The sequence below is a fragment of the Mesocricetus auratus genome, unplaced genomic scaffold (assembly GCF_017639785.1).
Source record: "Mesocricetus auratus isolate SY011 unplaced genomic scaffold, BCM_Maur_2.0 Super-Scaffold_6730, whole genome shotgun sequence".
Lineage (NCBI taxonomy): Eukaryota > Metazoa > Chordata > Mammalia > Rodentia > Cricetidae > Mesocricetus > Mesocricetus auratus.
In genome coordinates, this window is record NW_024429184.1 from 97503437 (window position 1) to 97517391 (window position 13955).

General features: G+C 38.6%; 1 long non-coding RNA gene across 1 annotated transcript; it reads right to left on the reverse strand.

Annotated features, from left to right (window-relative positions):
- Positions 1-9072: 9072 nt before the first annotated feature.
- Positions 9073-13186, reverse strand: LOC121138993. The gene is made up of 3 exons (XR_005875866.1): positions 12991-13186; positions 12249-12355; positions 9073-9217 (listed from the first exon to the last, which is right to left on the reverse strand). It is a non-coding gene; the product is annotated as an uncharacterized LOC121138993 (long non-coding RNA).
- Positions 13187-13955: the final 769 nt, after the last annotated feature.

Genomic DNA, 13955 nt, shown 5'->3' on the forward strand with positions numbered 1-13955 from the left:
GAACAAGCTAGGATTTTCTACCATTATGCAGGCTATCTGATAATTTTCTTTGCTCTATAGAAACTTTTTAAATTTAATTTAGTTCACTTTGTTATTTCTTGGAGATATCACCTGTGCTGTTGGAATGCTGTTTTCTTCTAGTAGTTCCATCATTTCAGCTTTTAAATTAAAGCCTTTGATCCACTTTGAATTGATTCAGTAGAATGAATAACATGAATCTAGTTTTATTTTTTCAATATATCCAGTTTTATCAGCACCATTTGTTGAACAGACTGGTTTTTATTCCCAGTATAGTTTTAGATATATCCCTATCAAAAATCAGATGTCTTTAGTTGTATTATTCCTTCATATTTTGTTTACTGGCCTACATTAATGTTTTTATGCTAATATAATGCTGACTTTGTCCCTATGGCTCTATAGCATAATTTGAGATCAGGTATTGTGATGCATCAGTCACCGTTCTTTCTGCTTAAGATTACTTTGGCTACTTCAGTTAGAGTGTTAATATCTATCATAGGCCATTAAAACCCTGACAATCAATAAATGAACCATTTAACTGAACAGAAAGCCCTCAAAAGAAAACATACAAATTGCCAATAAGAATTTTTAAGTATTCAGCATCCAAAGCTATCACACAATTAACTGGTTTGACATTTCATCTTACACATTAGAATGGCTACCATCAAGGAAGAAGACACGGAAATGCCTGCAAAGATGAAAGAATGAAAAGAAAAATATTTTTACTTGCTGCTGGTAGGGTATGACTAGTGCCTCAATATGGAATCAGTGTGAGTGTTTCTCAAAACATTAAAAGTAGAACTACTATGTGACCCAGTTACACTACACTTGGGCATATATCCAAAGGATGCTGTAGCCAGCTTCTACCAGAGACACATGCACATTCATATTTATTTCTGCTCTTTTCAGAATAGCAAAGAAACAGAATCAGCTTAGCTGTTCATCAGCAAATTAATGGATGATGAAAACTTGGTATATACAGATAGTGGGATTTTTTCAACTGTAAAGAAAAATGAAATGTTAATTTTAAAAAATGGATGAATCTAGAAAGTATTATATTAAAGTAGATAACCCCCAACTCAAAAAGGCAAATACCACATGTTCCTGTTATATGCACATTTAGCTTTTAGTCTTCATATGTATGAACATAAGTGGGTATGAGTCTAAAGGAATTCACAAGAGATGGGAAAAGGTAATGAGAAAAAGAGAGGGCAATAGGATGCATATGATGAAAGCTAAAAGGAAGCTCCTGGGGGAAGATGAGTTCTAGGGATTGGGAAAGGAAAAGAATCAACAAAAACACTCTGTTTGAAAACTTGATAGTGAAACCTAATACTGTCCACCAACTTAAAAATTAAATAATTAAAGACAGAGTGTATGCCCTAATTTTCTTCTTTGTTGCTGTTTCAAAAATACTGACCAAAAGCAATGGCGAGGGAAGGGTTTATTTAGCTCATAGCCTGTCATCCAGGGAAGGCAAGGCAGAAACTGAAGCAGAGACCGTGAAGGAATGATGCTTATTGGCTTAATTTCTCTGACTGACTTAGCTGGAATTTTGAATGGCTTGACAGCTGTTTTCATCCAGAAGTCAATTCTTCACAACTGTCCTTCCTCTCATCTAACTTCGACATTTCAAGGGCTCTTTTTCTGCAATGTTCCCAGAGTCGTGGGTGGTAGAAGGTTTATATGGATGATTCTCTTAAGACTGAACACTCAGAGTCATTTATTTTCAGCTAGTTATAAATCTCTGCATTAACTGCTACCAATAGTGAAAAATAGCTTCTCTGACCAAGGTTGAAAACAGCACAAATCTAAGTTTATAAACATAAATACTTAGGATGCAGTTTGATAACATGATCACTTAGCTAAGCAACACTAGTAGGTTCTCTCTAGGGCCTGGAACCTCCCCAGAAACGGGCATTTCATCAGGTACCAGGCATAAAAATCCCCCTTGTGGAGCAGACCTCAGAGTCAATCAGAAAGTGATTGGTTACCCCCGTAAACCTCATGCCACTATTACAGTGGACATATCTTGTCAGGAAGTGCTATTAGGTCCATTGCTAAAAGAGATCACCAATGTCCTTTCTCCCCCACATCACTCTGCATACCACTTCCCAGCACCATGGAAGCTAATACAAGGCAGAGAATTTCTCATTGATTTCAAGGTTGAGTTGTCATGCACCCTGAGTGAGTAGTGTCTTCAACAAAAGGGTCTTACTGCCTAATTGTGGAAGGCAACCAGGAGCAACAGCAATAACCTATATTATCTGAGGGAGTCGAGATATCCTATCCTTGTCACTGAGATTTTAATTAGTAACTCACATTGTTTTTGGGGATGAATGCAGTTCACCCTCTTTGATCTTAAATGAGATTGCAATAATAGATTTCCATATGACTTTTTTTTTACACACGCTTCATCTTAGTTAATCATTCCCCTATTATCATTTTCCCCCATCTCTCACGTATCTCTAGGCTTGAACCTCTCTATTCATAGTAGCCACCATTTCTACTTTCATTTTATACACATTCTTGCTTTCTGACACACCTTAATTCATCCATCTCTAGTGGTGTATTTCTAGCTTCCTGGATTCTACATATACTTCAAGGTAAACACACAAAACAAAAGAGTCAAAGCTGAAATCTGCTTATGAGGTCTTTATGGACCTAGGTGATATCACTCAGCATAGTTTTTTTTTCAGTCTCTTTCATTTATCTGCAAAATCAACGATTTCATTTGTTTACAGCTAGGTAATATTCCATTTTACCTACATACCTCATTTTCCTTAATCATTCATCAGTTGGTAGACATATAGGTTGATTCCATTTCCTAGCTATTGTGACTAGAACAGTAATGCACAGGGAAGTGTCTCTAAAGTAAGATTGGAAGTCCTTTTAATGATTAGGAGTGGTTGATCTGAGGTATCTGGTAGTTCATTTTCAAGTTATGTTCAGAAACCCTAAACATTATGTTACATTTAAAATATGTAAGTTACTCAGTCTGAAAATTAGAAGACAATAAGAAGAGAGACTCAGAAATTTTGGCTTCAGTTTTACTCCTTCTACCTATTACACTTAATAATTGTCATTAATTTTTGCATATTTTCTTTCTTCTAATGTAAGAATATTTTCTAACGATGCTTCTATCTCATAGACTTTTATAGCCAATTTTATAGACTTTCAAGTCGTATTATGTAAGAAATACGTCTTGTAAAGCCTTAGGCAACGATTCATCTGCTAGATCTAGGAGAAGTAAGTTGAAAACCTTAGGGAGAAATTCCCTATCGCAATTCCCCTTAAGAGCTTCTATGATCCCCTAAAGTTAAAATCTCAACATTAAAAGGAGTTTTGACAAAAATGATTTAACCAGCATTGATAATTTTGAGAGGTTCCAGACTTCGTTTCAAAAAGTTACTCTGTTTGTGGTCCAGTGACAGGAAAGCCGCGTGGAATGTGAAACCGTGACTGATAGTAAAAACTTTAGTGGATGGAGAGTTCTTCTGCTGAATATACACACAAAAGTTGCTTTTATTAAATATGCCCCCAGCAGAGATATTGGAGATGCTGCACAGATGACAAGAGTCACATTAGTATATAAACTTAGTTGAGGAAGTATCAGAGTCTAAGGGGTATGACTCCATTTGACTAAAATGCTGAATAGCCTGTATGTGACGACTGCCAAGTTCCCCCAAAAGGAAAAGTTAATGAATGCTATAACCTTTGTTGCTGTCTCATTTTAAACAATTCCCCCCAAATATCCTGTATTTCTACCACAGCCATCGTGATCAGCAATTAAAGTAAGACATTCATTCATCAGCCAAACTTCAACATTTGTTAGGAATAAATTATTTTAAATTAAGGAATGTTCATTTTCTGCTAAAATGATCACACAATAGTCAAGACATAATGAAATCATAAGGTTTTTTGTTTTATTTTGTTTTTGTTTCTTTGTTTAGTTTTTTGAGAAAGGGTTTCTCCATGTAACAGCTCTGGCTGTCCTGGAACTCCCTTTGTAGACCAGCTGGTCTCGAACTGCCAGAGATCTGCCTGCTTCTGCCTTCCAAGTACTGGGATTGATGGTGTGGAACACCACCCTGCTGGCCATCCTAAGTTTATATTTAATGAGAAACCACAGAAAATGATGTTAGTCACTTTTCTGAAATACTGCATTTATTACAGTGACCTGAGCTGAAATCTATTATATCTCCTAGATATATGTCTAATCAAGTTAATTCTATATATAACATATGTGCATATATATATTATATATAAAATATATAACAAAGTGTTTGGTTCTGTGTTCTAGCAACATTTTTAAAGTGATTTCTACTATAGAATAAAAATGTTAGTTAGCATGAAATTATATAATTCGAAATCCATATGTTTTATCCCATTCACAGTACTAAGTTTCTAAGTTTCCTACATGTACTTATACACCAAATTAGAAAGGCTAAACAAACAAATCTTCCGGAGATTAGAGATATGGCAGCAACACTACCTAAAAAATCTAGGCCACACACTTCAAAGAGCGATTGTTCTTTGAACTATTGTAAGAATAAGTGTGTGTCCTGATCTGGTACAGGAGGCACATACATTTAGCTCAATAAATCAGTGATGCACATGAGCAGTGTAGTATAACACCAAATTAAAATATAGAGTTACAACAGATATCTGATGTTTGACACCAGGAAAAACCTGTGGGTTTCCAGAGTTACTTCTAAGCTCAGTCTCCCAAAAGGCTTAGTAGAATCTTTTTTCAATGTAGCAGTGCCATGAATAGAATTACAAATTTGACATCTCATTTCTTTCCTCAACAAGAGATACATATAAACTGATAGAAACGGCTGCTTGCTATCCTTCACAGCTGTGGTCTCCAAGAAATAGAGTCAAAACTAGACAGATGCTCTGGTGCTGTTGCAAGAGAGGCCCAGAAGAAAGGATGGACGGAGGGCAAGCTTCAGCCTTCCAGCAGTCACAGCCTTAAGCTAGAGGACTTTCCTGAGGAGGGAGAAGCACAGGTAAGATCTGTCATCAGGTCAGGGTTAGATACATGAATATTTATGAAACTGGAGTTATTTTAAAAAAAGTCTCCAGAGGGCATGTTAATTAATGAAGTGTCATCTTGCCATAGGTGATCATGTCTGCACTATCCATCCCTATCTATGCCTGGCATAATATTGCTGAGCCTCTGTCATCAAGCATACAGAACAGGAGCTTCATGGCCATCTGTGGACATATGGACAGGACACATGGAGCCATTGTTCATGCAGACGGGATGGGTAGGGCTTGCTCCTGACTACCAAACATTGTGGGTTTAGTCTCAGTGGACCTACGTGTCCACATCCACACTCAGAATGAGCAAGGTGGTTAAATGAAGCCCCGCCTGGGATCATTTTCATCTCTGTGTTGCTCTTCCTCTCTGGCTTCCATAATCATATGACACAAGACCCAAAAGCTCAAATAAAGTGGGTGGTGGTTGCATGGTTTAATCACAGCACTCTGGAGGCAGAGACAGATGGAGCTCTGTGAGTTCAAGGGCAGTCTGGTTTTTAGAGTGAGTTCCAGAACACCCAAGGCTAAACAGAGAAACCCTGTGTCAAAAAACAATAACAAAAAATTCAAGTAACTACATAGTAGTACATAATACTCAGGTCCTAACTAATAGCCAACCCACAGACTACTACAACGTGGAGTACCTCTGCTGCTATGTCATTTTATATATCGCAAGTCTTTTTTGAGATAAAATTTTCAGGCATTGAGTCTTCACACGTGTCTTTCTGCCAGCCATGGCTCATACTGCAGCAGGATGTGGCCAGGATATATATAAGCTGCGTGACAGCTGAATGGGAAGGTACGTCAGAGATATAAACTACGGCCAATAATCATGCAGTCTTCATGTTCACACATAGCGAGGATCCTGGGAAGAAATGAGTCTCTCAGCACTCATTCTGCTTGGGCATTGCACTCAATGTTAAACAGTTCTCCTGGCTCATACTCGGGTCCAAGCTAACCCACCAGGAAAGCACCAGCCTGTGGCAGCTTTAACTTCTCCAAAGGATTAGCTTCATCATTCTTTTTTTTATTACTATAGCATAAAACCCCACCTCATGTTGTCTTTTCCCTCCTGTGCCTCCGTACTGGGAGTAGAGGGCCAGAATTTACGACCTGGTAACCCTGTTCTCACCTGACAACAATGGCCAGCTGTGGCATGCAGAGGAAGCCCTAAGTGAGTGAACCTTGAGTGAATGCAAATCGTTTGATGTGGGTGCAGCCATGTTAAGCACCCACAGAAGTGGCAAAGCAGGGAAACTGCCAAGTAACCGGGAAGAGCAGACTCCTGCCAGCTGCACATTTAAAAACCAGCCGGCTATAAGAGGATAAAGCTGGGCGAGTAGCAGAGGGTGGAATAGCCTGGAGCAAAATACACTTCAAAAGAGCTCTTGGTCTAGCTATATTTCCTCACATGGAGTTGGAAGAGTGGCATAGATAACACCGGATTGAAATTCTGTGTGGAGCCTCTATGGAGACTTCTTAAAACTTCTTACTTGATAATGTATTGGGGGATTAGAAGACAGGTTCAGTGGGTTCTGGAAGACAGATTATATAGGTCTTAAAAACGCAAATGACTTCATGGAGTTTCATTGCTCCAGGTTTGTTTGTCTTCTTAAAATCAAAGCATTTTATAGCCAAATAGCCCACTGACTGCTTCAGTGGCTTTTCTCATTTGGCAATACTGGATGGTTTTCTTATATGTTCTTACAACCTGCTTGACTTTCATGAAGATTTATATTACGGAAGATTTTGCAGAAAATCCATGCTTGATAACAACAACAGAGATAAAGACAGAGATCCTTCTGGGTGTAGTAGAGCAGCCCTGTAATCCTGGTACTTGGGAAACTAAGCCAAGGAGGTTATGAGTTTGAGGTCAGTCTAGGCTACATAGTAAGTCCAAGGCCAGCCTGTTTGGTATAAAGTGAAAAGGTACATTGAAGTGTGTGGGGGAAGATTTTTCTTTTAATCAACATACACATACAGAAAGATTTAAGGTTTCACAGCCCTAGTAGAATGGGCCTGGGGACCCTTCCAAGTCAGTTTCTTAATTCTATTATTAACGAGACTAAGAACCCACAACAGGGAGTCCTGGTTGGATCTAATTTATTCCTTCATTTCTGGGTTTTCTTTGCAAAGGAACTCCAGCTGCTCAACTTTTTTATTAGAAAATGCTTTAGCTGCATTTTGCATGTTTGGAAATTATGTCTTTTGAAATTCATTATAATTCAGAATACTTTAAAGCCCCCTCCTGCATCTTTGACCCCTGGTTTATTTATAAGTTGTTAGTTCCTGTAAACGTGAAGTCTCCATGTTCTTATCAATATCTAACTTAATTCTGCTGTGGTCAAAATGCACACACTTGATAATTGGAATTGTTTAAAAGTAATCAAGATTCTTTTTTGATCCAAATAACTGTTCCAAGGGCCTTTGAACTCAATAAGTTTTCTTCTCAGGGTGGATGGGGAGTTACAGATATCTCAAATAGGTCAATATGCCTGATAGTGTCATGAAAGCCTTGTATAGCATTTCAGACTAATTGTCCTATAAAATATTACATAATAATCGCTATATTTTATATATTTTATTGAGGGAGGGATGTTGGAATTTTTAACTACAACTACACATTTTTCTTTATAATTCTATCACTTTTGCCTCATGTATTTTCAAACTTTAGGTTCCTAAGTATTAACAACTGTTACTATCCCCATGATGAATACACTTACCATTATTAAATAGCCTTCATGTTATTTCCTGTTATGTCTACTACTTTGTCTGATAATAGCATAGATACTAGCAATACTTACAGCCTATGTTTTTTATTTATGCTCAATATATCCTTTACTTTATTGAACACATGGAACATAATTGCATGTCTCTGTTAGCTTTATCAATGCCTTCGTGGACAGTGTATAATAATCTAATTCATTTTTCTCAAAATAGTGCATACAGTCCTTAATGGGGAGCACATTTGTTTTCCTTTCATGTTGATCTACTTTCTGGTGTGTAATGAAAATAAAGGATATTTTCTTCCATTTGAGACTTTAAAAAGAGATTTATTTCATTTTTAAGTGTTTGTGGGCCTGTGCATGTGTGAATGCTAGTGCATGCTGAGTCTACAAGAGGGTGTGAGAGCTCCCAGAGCTAGAGTTACAGGTGCTTGTGAGTTGCTGGATACGGATGCTATGAACATCCATGCTTTTCACCACTAACCCATTTCTCCAGCCCCCTTGATACTAACGTTTAAGCTTCAGTGGGAAAAACTCAAAACATTGCTAGGTGTGGAATTTGTGGTACTGTAGTATGTCTCTGCTCATCTACACATACCCTGTGAGTACCAGGGGTTCCTGCTCTGAATGCTAGGCTAGAACAGGAAGTATTTTGGTCACGTGTGAGTATGGGCTGTTGGTCCCTCACATTTTTGAAAATAATTTATTTGCTTTTATTTTATTTGCATTGGTATTCTGTCTGGATGTATGTCTGTGTGAGGATGTCAGATCTTAGAATTAGAGACAGTTGTGAGCTGCCATGTAGGTCCTGGGGATTGAACCTGAGTCCTCTGGAAGAGCAGTCAGTGCTCTTCTTAACCGCTGAGCCATCCCTACAGCCACACTGCCTCACGCCGTTTGGGTTGATTGTTCCCTCTGTCTTTGGTCCCCTCTTGCAAGGACACTGTTCTGAACCAGTTATGATCTAAACAATACAAAGTTTGTCCTCTCTGGGTAGCTCTCACCTCACTGACACTGCTCCTGAGAATGTTTAGTCTTGTTTGTCTCCCTAGATTCTGAACTCCATCTCTCAGTTTAGGGGAGCTTCCCGATGGTCTACTTTTTCCCATGCACTGCCCTCCAAAAGTCTCCTGTAAACAAATGAAGGCAGCATCATTGGCCCTGGCTCCTTCGCCACCCATGTCTTCCGGATTGCTACTCTTCATTGCCAGATATTCAGTATTTATTTTGAGAAGCACCTTGTGTACATTTGTGAAGTCCTTAAAAAGTGTCAAACGCAGGGTTTTAACTACATTTATTCCATCTTAAGCATAAGCTGCAGCTTCAAGCAGATGACTTCCTCCTGATAGTGCAGCCATATCCTTCCTGTGCAAAGCCACGTAAACTGTTCTCAGGAACATGTCCATTCTGCTCTCCAGAAGTGACTGGAAACAAAACAGGAGTTAGTAGCTAATAAAGCCTTGATCTAAAAAAAGATTAACACATGTGTTATAGACAAATTCAGTGTGCTCTGCTTCCAGAACAAAGTAAATATTACCACTAGGGATTCTGCTTTGAGGGAATCAAGGATTTAACAAGGAGGAAACAGTGAAAATAATACTGAATTTAAATAGTATTGTCTTCCTAATAGCCCACCCACACTTAACTCTGCTCCATTTTGCAATGCAATTCTTTAACATATATTGTAAATTTAATTTCTTCTGTCACTTTCTTGAATTATTTTCCAGTGAAAATTATTCTTTTTGAATTTTTTCATATTTTTTTAAATAGTTTTAGAATATCCACTAGCTACTGTATCATCTATTTTGTCCCTAATATTTGTGGAAAGTTTATTGTAATATAAATATGCATGGTAAACAATGCTGGAAATGAGTTTCTTTGAGTTTTTCATTTCATTTTCAATGAGTAGAAGTGATGTAGGCACAGACATGGAACTATCACCTGATCTTGGTGTGGAATGCCAGAGTGGGGCAGCCATTGCGATTTTTACCCTAGCAGCAGCTACTTTTGGTATTAAACACGGTAATGCATAAGTAAAGAAAATTCCCTAAGCCACACAATAAGCTGTTAGTACATATTATCTATTCTTTCTTTCTTTTCTACCAGACACCAGATTTTGTGTTGGGCAACTGGATATGTGGTTGTGCCACTTGGCTCGGGACTCAAAGATAAAGGGAAGCAGATACAAAGAGGCTGACCGGTCACAGTTACACAATCATCAGAAATGATTTGTGAAGTTTCTTTATGAGCCTTCTTGAAGTAGATTTCAGTTTCCCTTCTTTAAAAAATAATCTAAACATGCTTAGATCCTAAAGCTACTATTTCTAACTAAGGAAGCACTTGGAAATTTTTGATTAAAAAAGAAAGATTTTTTAACATTCTTGTTGTGTGCGCTAAACTTTCAAATTTGTTGTTCTTGTTCGAGAAAGGGTGTCGCTATGTAGTCACAGTTGGCTTTGGACTCCTGCTCTATCACATCTGGCTCCCAAATTCTGGGAGTATAGGCATGAACTACCATGTATGACTTCAATTATTTTCCTTTTCATTGCTTTGATCAAAGTTAAAAGCTATCTATTCTAAACTTAAAATATCCTGTGTTCCTTTCTGGTTCTCAACTTTTGGGTGCTAATTTTAATACTTGACTCATGAGTAAAAAGTGTTCTTTCCAGAACCTAAGACTTCATCGGTAATGTAGTTAATAAACTATGCTGTTTCTTCACCTATTCCTTCACAGTTCAAAAGCAAGCTTGTGTGCCTGGCTGTGCTGGATAGTTTTGTGTTAACTCGACACAAGTTAGAGTCATTCTGGGATAGAGAACCTCAGCTGAGAAAATGTTCCTATCAGATTGGCCTATAGGCAAATTTGTCTTGCATTTTCTTGATTGATGGTTACTGTGGAAGGGCCCAGCTCACTGTGGGCAGTGCCAACTCTGAGCTGGTGGCCTTGGGTGCGATAAGAAAGCAGACTGAGCAAGCCATGGGGAGCAAGCCAGGGAACAGTATGCCTCCATGGCTTCAACAGCTCCTGCCCCAGGTTCCTACCTTAAGGTCCTGCCCTGACCTTCCTGAATGATGAACTGTAAACTGTAAGATGAAATATACCTCCTTTCCCCTACTTGCTTTTGGTCATGCTGTTTTACCACAGCATCAGAAACACTATCCTTTAAGACGTTGATCCTGACCAGATTCAAGTCTGAAGCCACAGACCATGCCTATTAATTCCTAACTGACATTATGTGAAATCCCCACTACATAAGACCAATATCTGTGATCCATACTGGTTTCTTGCAATCACAATGAAGTTGAAAATAAATAAGACAAACGTCTTAGGGAAGTTTCTTAGGCCTGGCAAGCAGTATGACTGCTCTGGATATGATGACAGTGACAGAGGTTAGATCCAATGACTACAGGGAAATAACCTGGGTTAAATCCCTAGAATGCACATGACAACCGGCCCCTAGAAGCTGTTCTCTGACTTAGATGTACATGTCAAAACACACACATACACACACACAATTAAAGTTTTTATTGTTTAAAGTTTATTTTTGTTTTTATTGTTTTTCAATTTGATTTGTGTTGTATGTTGTGTGTGTGCTCATGTGTGTGCTCGTGTGTGTGTGTGTGTGTGTGTGTTTGTGTGTGTTATGTGCCATGTTTGTTTGGGTATCTATGTCTGGGTATATATATATATATATAAGCTAAAGAAGGATATTGGAAGCCCATATTCAGTCTCTTGACAAAGGGTCTCTCAGTGAACCTGAGGCCAGCTGACAGCCAGCAAACCCTAGGGACCCTCCTGTGAGCCCAGGTGTGTGTAATCCAGCTTTTGATGCAACTCCTGGCATTTTAACAGAGGTCCTCACAGCTGCACAAGAGATACAGTTAACCATCAAATCATGTTCCTTGCCCAAATCTTATTTATAAGTGGAAAATTGAGGTCAATGTTGGTAAACACCCTCTTTTCATTTTTTTTAAGATCAAGGTTGATGTTTTGGTTTTAAAATAAAATCTACATGTGTGCTGCTTAAATTAAATTGTTTAAAATCTTTGGTCTCTTTCATTCTTATTTGTGTCTTATGTTTATTTCATCAAATGTTTCACAAATGTTTATTTGCCGAGGACATTTGTCCTCACTTGGCTCCCTACTAGGCACAAGAAGTCACGGCATTTACACATGTGTGTTAATTCAGTGCAGATTTGGTAAACTGGCAGTATTCTGGGCGAGAGCTAGTTTTTAATATGTCTGCATTGAATTAATATTTGTTCTGAAATGTCCCATGCAATGCTGATGCTTGAAATGTAAAAACATAAAATTGCAAAAAGGCAACTAACAGCTCAGAGCCGCATCTTCTGGGTCGAAACTGTCCTTGTTACGCTCCTGTTCACTGTGAATGATGGAAATGCACCAGCACTCTCTGGGTGGTTCAACCTGGAGAATTGATGCTATACACATACCTGTTGGTTAGGAAGAATTAAACCAGATTTCGTTTTCTGTTCTGCTGGCACATATGGTAACAGATGTCTTCTTACTGACTGCATGTGCTTCTCCTGTCAGAGCCACCCTGGGTTGGTGTTGAACATGAGAAATGGAGTAATAAGGGTCATGATACTGGTCTCTCTAAGGATACACATCACGTACCATGTCTGTTTATGTCTATGTCTGCCTTTCCATGTCTCCTCATTCAATCACTCTTCCATGTCTTCCACAGTGAGATTTTGATGATAGAGGCTAAATTAATGAGGAAGTTACTTTAAAAGGGGAAGGAAAGTGGGAAAAACCACAATGTGGATTCTTCTGCTTACTGTCTTATCAGCAATCCACATTATTCTTCCCATCTTTTCACCTCCTAGGCTCCCATTCCGTCCTCTGGGGGGCCTTTAATACTTGCCTAGATGGCTTTCCTTAGTATAAACAGAAATACAACCTCTAATATTTAGTAAAGCTTCAGGGACAATGATTGCAAATGATTACAAAAAGAGAGACCAATGCCTACTTTACGGATGAAAAAGAAAAGAACTGTCACAAACCTTGGAGAATCAGACTCCAGCATGATGAGAATAGAAGAGGTGAGACAAAACGACTAGAATGAAGTCCACAACGCTAAAGCCATCTGCCTGCAAGTGCTACTGCCCTGCCCATTGGCAGTGCACAGCACATACTGGGCATCTTTCACAGTACGGCTAATTAGCGACTTACTTGCCAGGAGGAGTTGTTATTCCAGAACATAGGCTTCAAGGGATCTTGCTCTGTCTTCACTTCTGGGGAACCAGAGAAAGAGGGTGTGGACTGTGAAATCTGGCCTGGATAAATAGCACATGCTTCCCCAAGTTTCATTTCTCATTGAAGGACTTCTTAAGCTAAAATATCCCCATGCTGAGAGGCAGACGCCTGTAATCACAGCACTTGGGAAGCTGAAATGGGAGGATCACATATTTGAGGAACAGCTCAGACTAGTTAAGTGTCTCAAAACAGAGCAAAAGAAAAACAAAACTGAAACATTCACTCAACTAAATGTTCAATAGGTTCTATCATTTTGATCATTTAGGGGATGACTTGAAAATTTTTATTTTACTTTTAAAATATGTCTTGCCATGTTTATTAATCAAAAAAAAGATTTATTGCGTGTGTGTGTGTGTGTGTGTGTGTGTGTGTGTGTGTGAAGAGGCCAAATCTCCTGGTGCTGGAGTTTCAAGTGGTTGTGAATTAGACACCTGGGTGCTGGGAATCAAATTACAGTTCTCACATGAGCAGCAAGTGCTCTTAATTACTGAACCATCTCTTCAGCCCCAATACAGCATGACTTTTTCATAAACCATGGTGTATGGCCTATATAGCATCCCTGAGATTAGTTTAATAAGCTGTGATTAGTATATTTTTAATGGAATGGAGTAAAAAAAATCAAAGTCTATATGTACCTAACAGGTAGTTACTTCAGTGTGTAAATGTGGAGGGAAATATTCATTAAGCTATGACATCACATGCTTCTATTGCTAATAATCACAGTAAAATAAACAATGAAAGCTGCTATTCCAGACAACTATATACTCAGTGTCTAGCTAACAGCGTTGGCACAGGGCAGCAGATGGAGACAAGAAGCAGAGCGTGACCAGAGAAGAGCTGACTTGGGCCTAGAATTGGAACTATGTGAGCCACTTTCAACG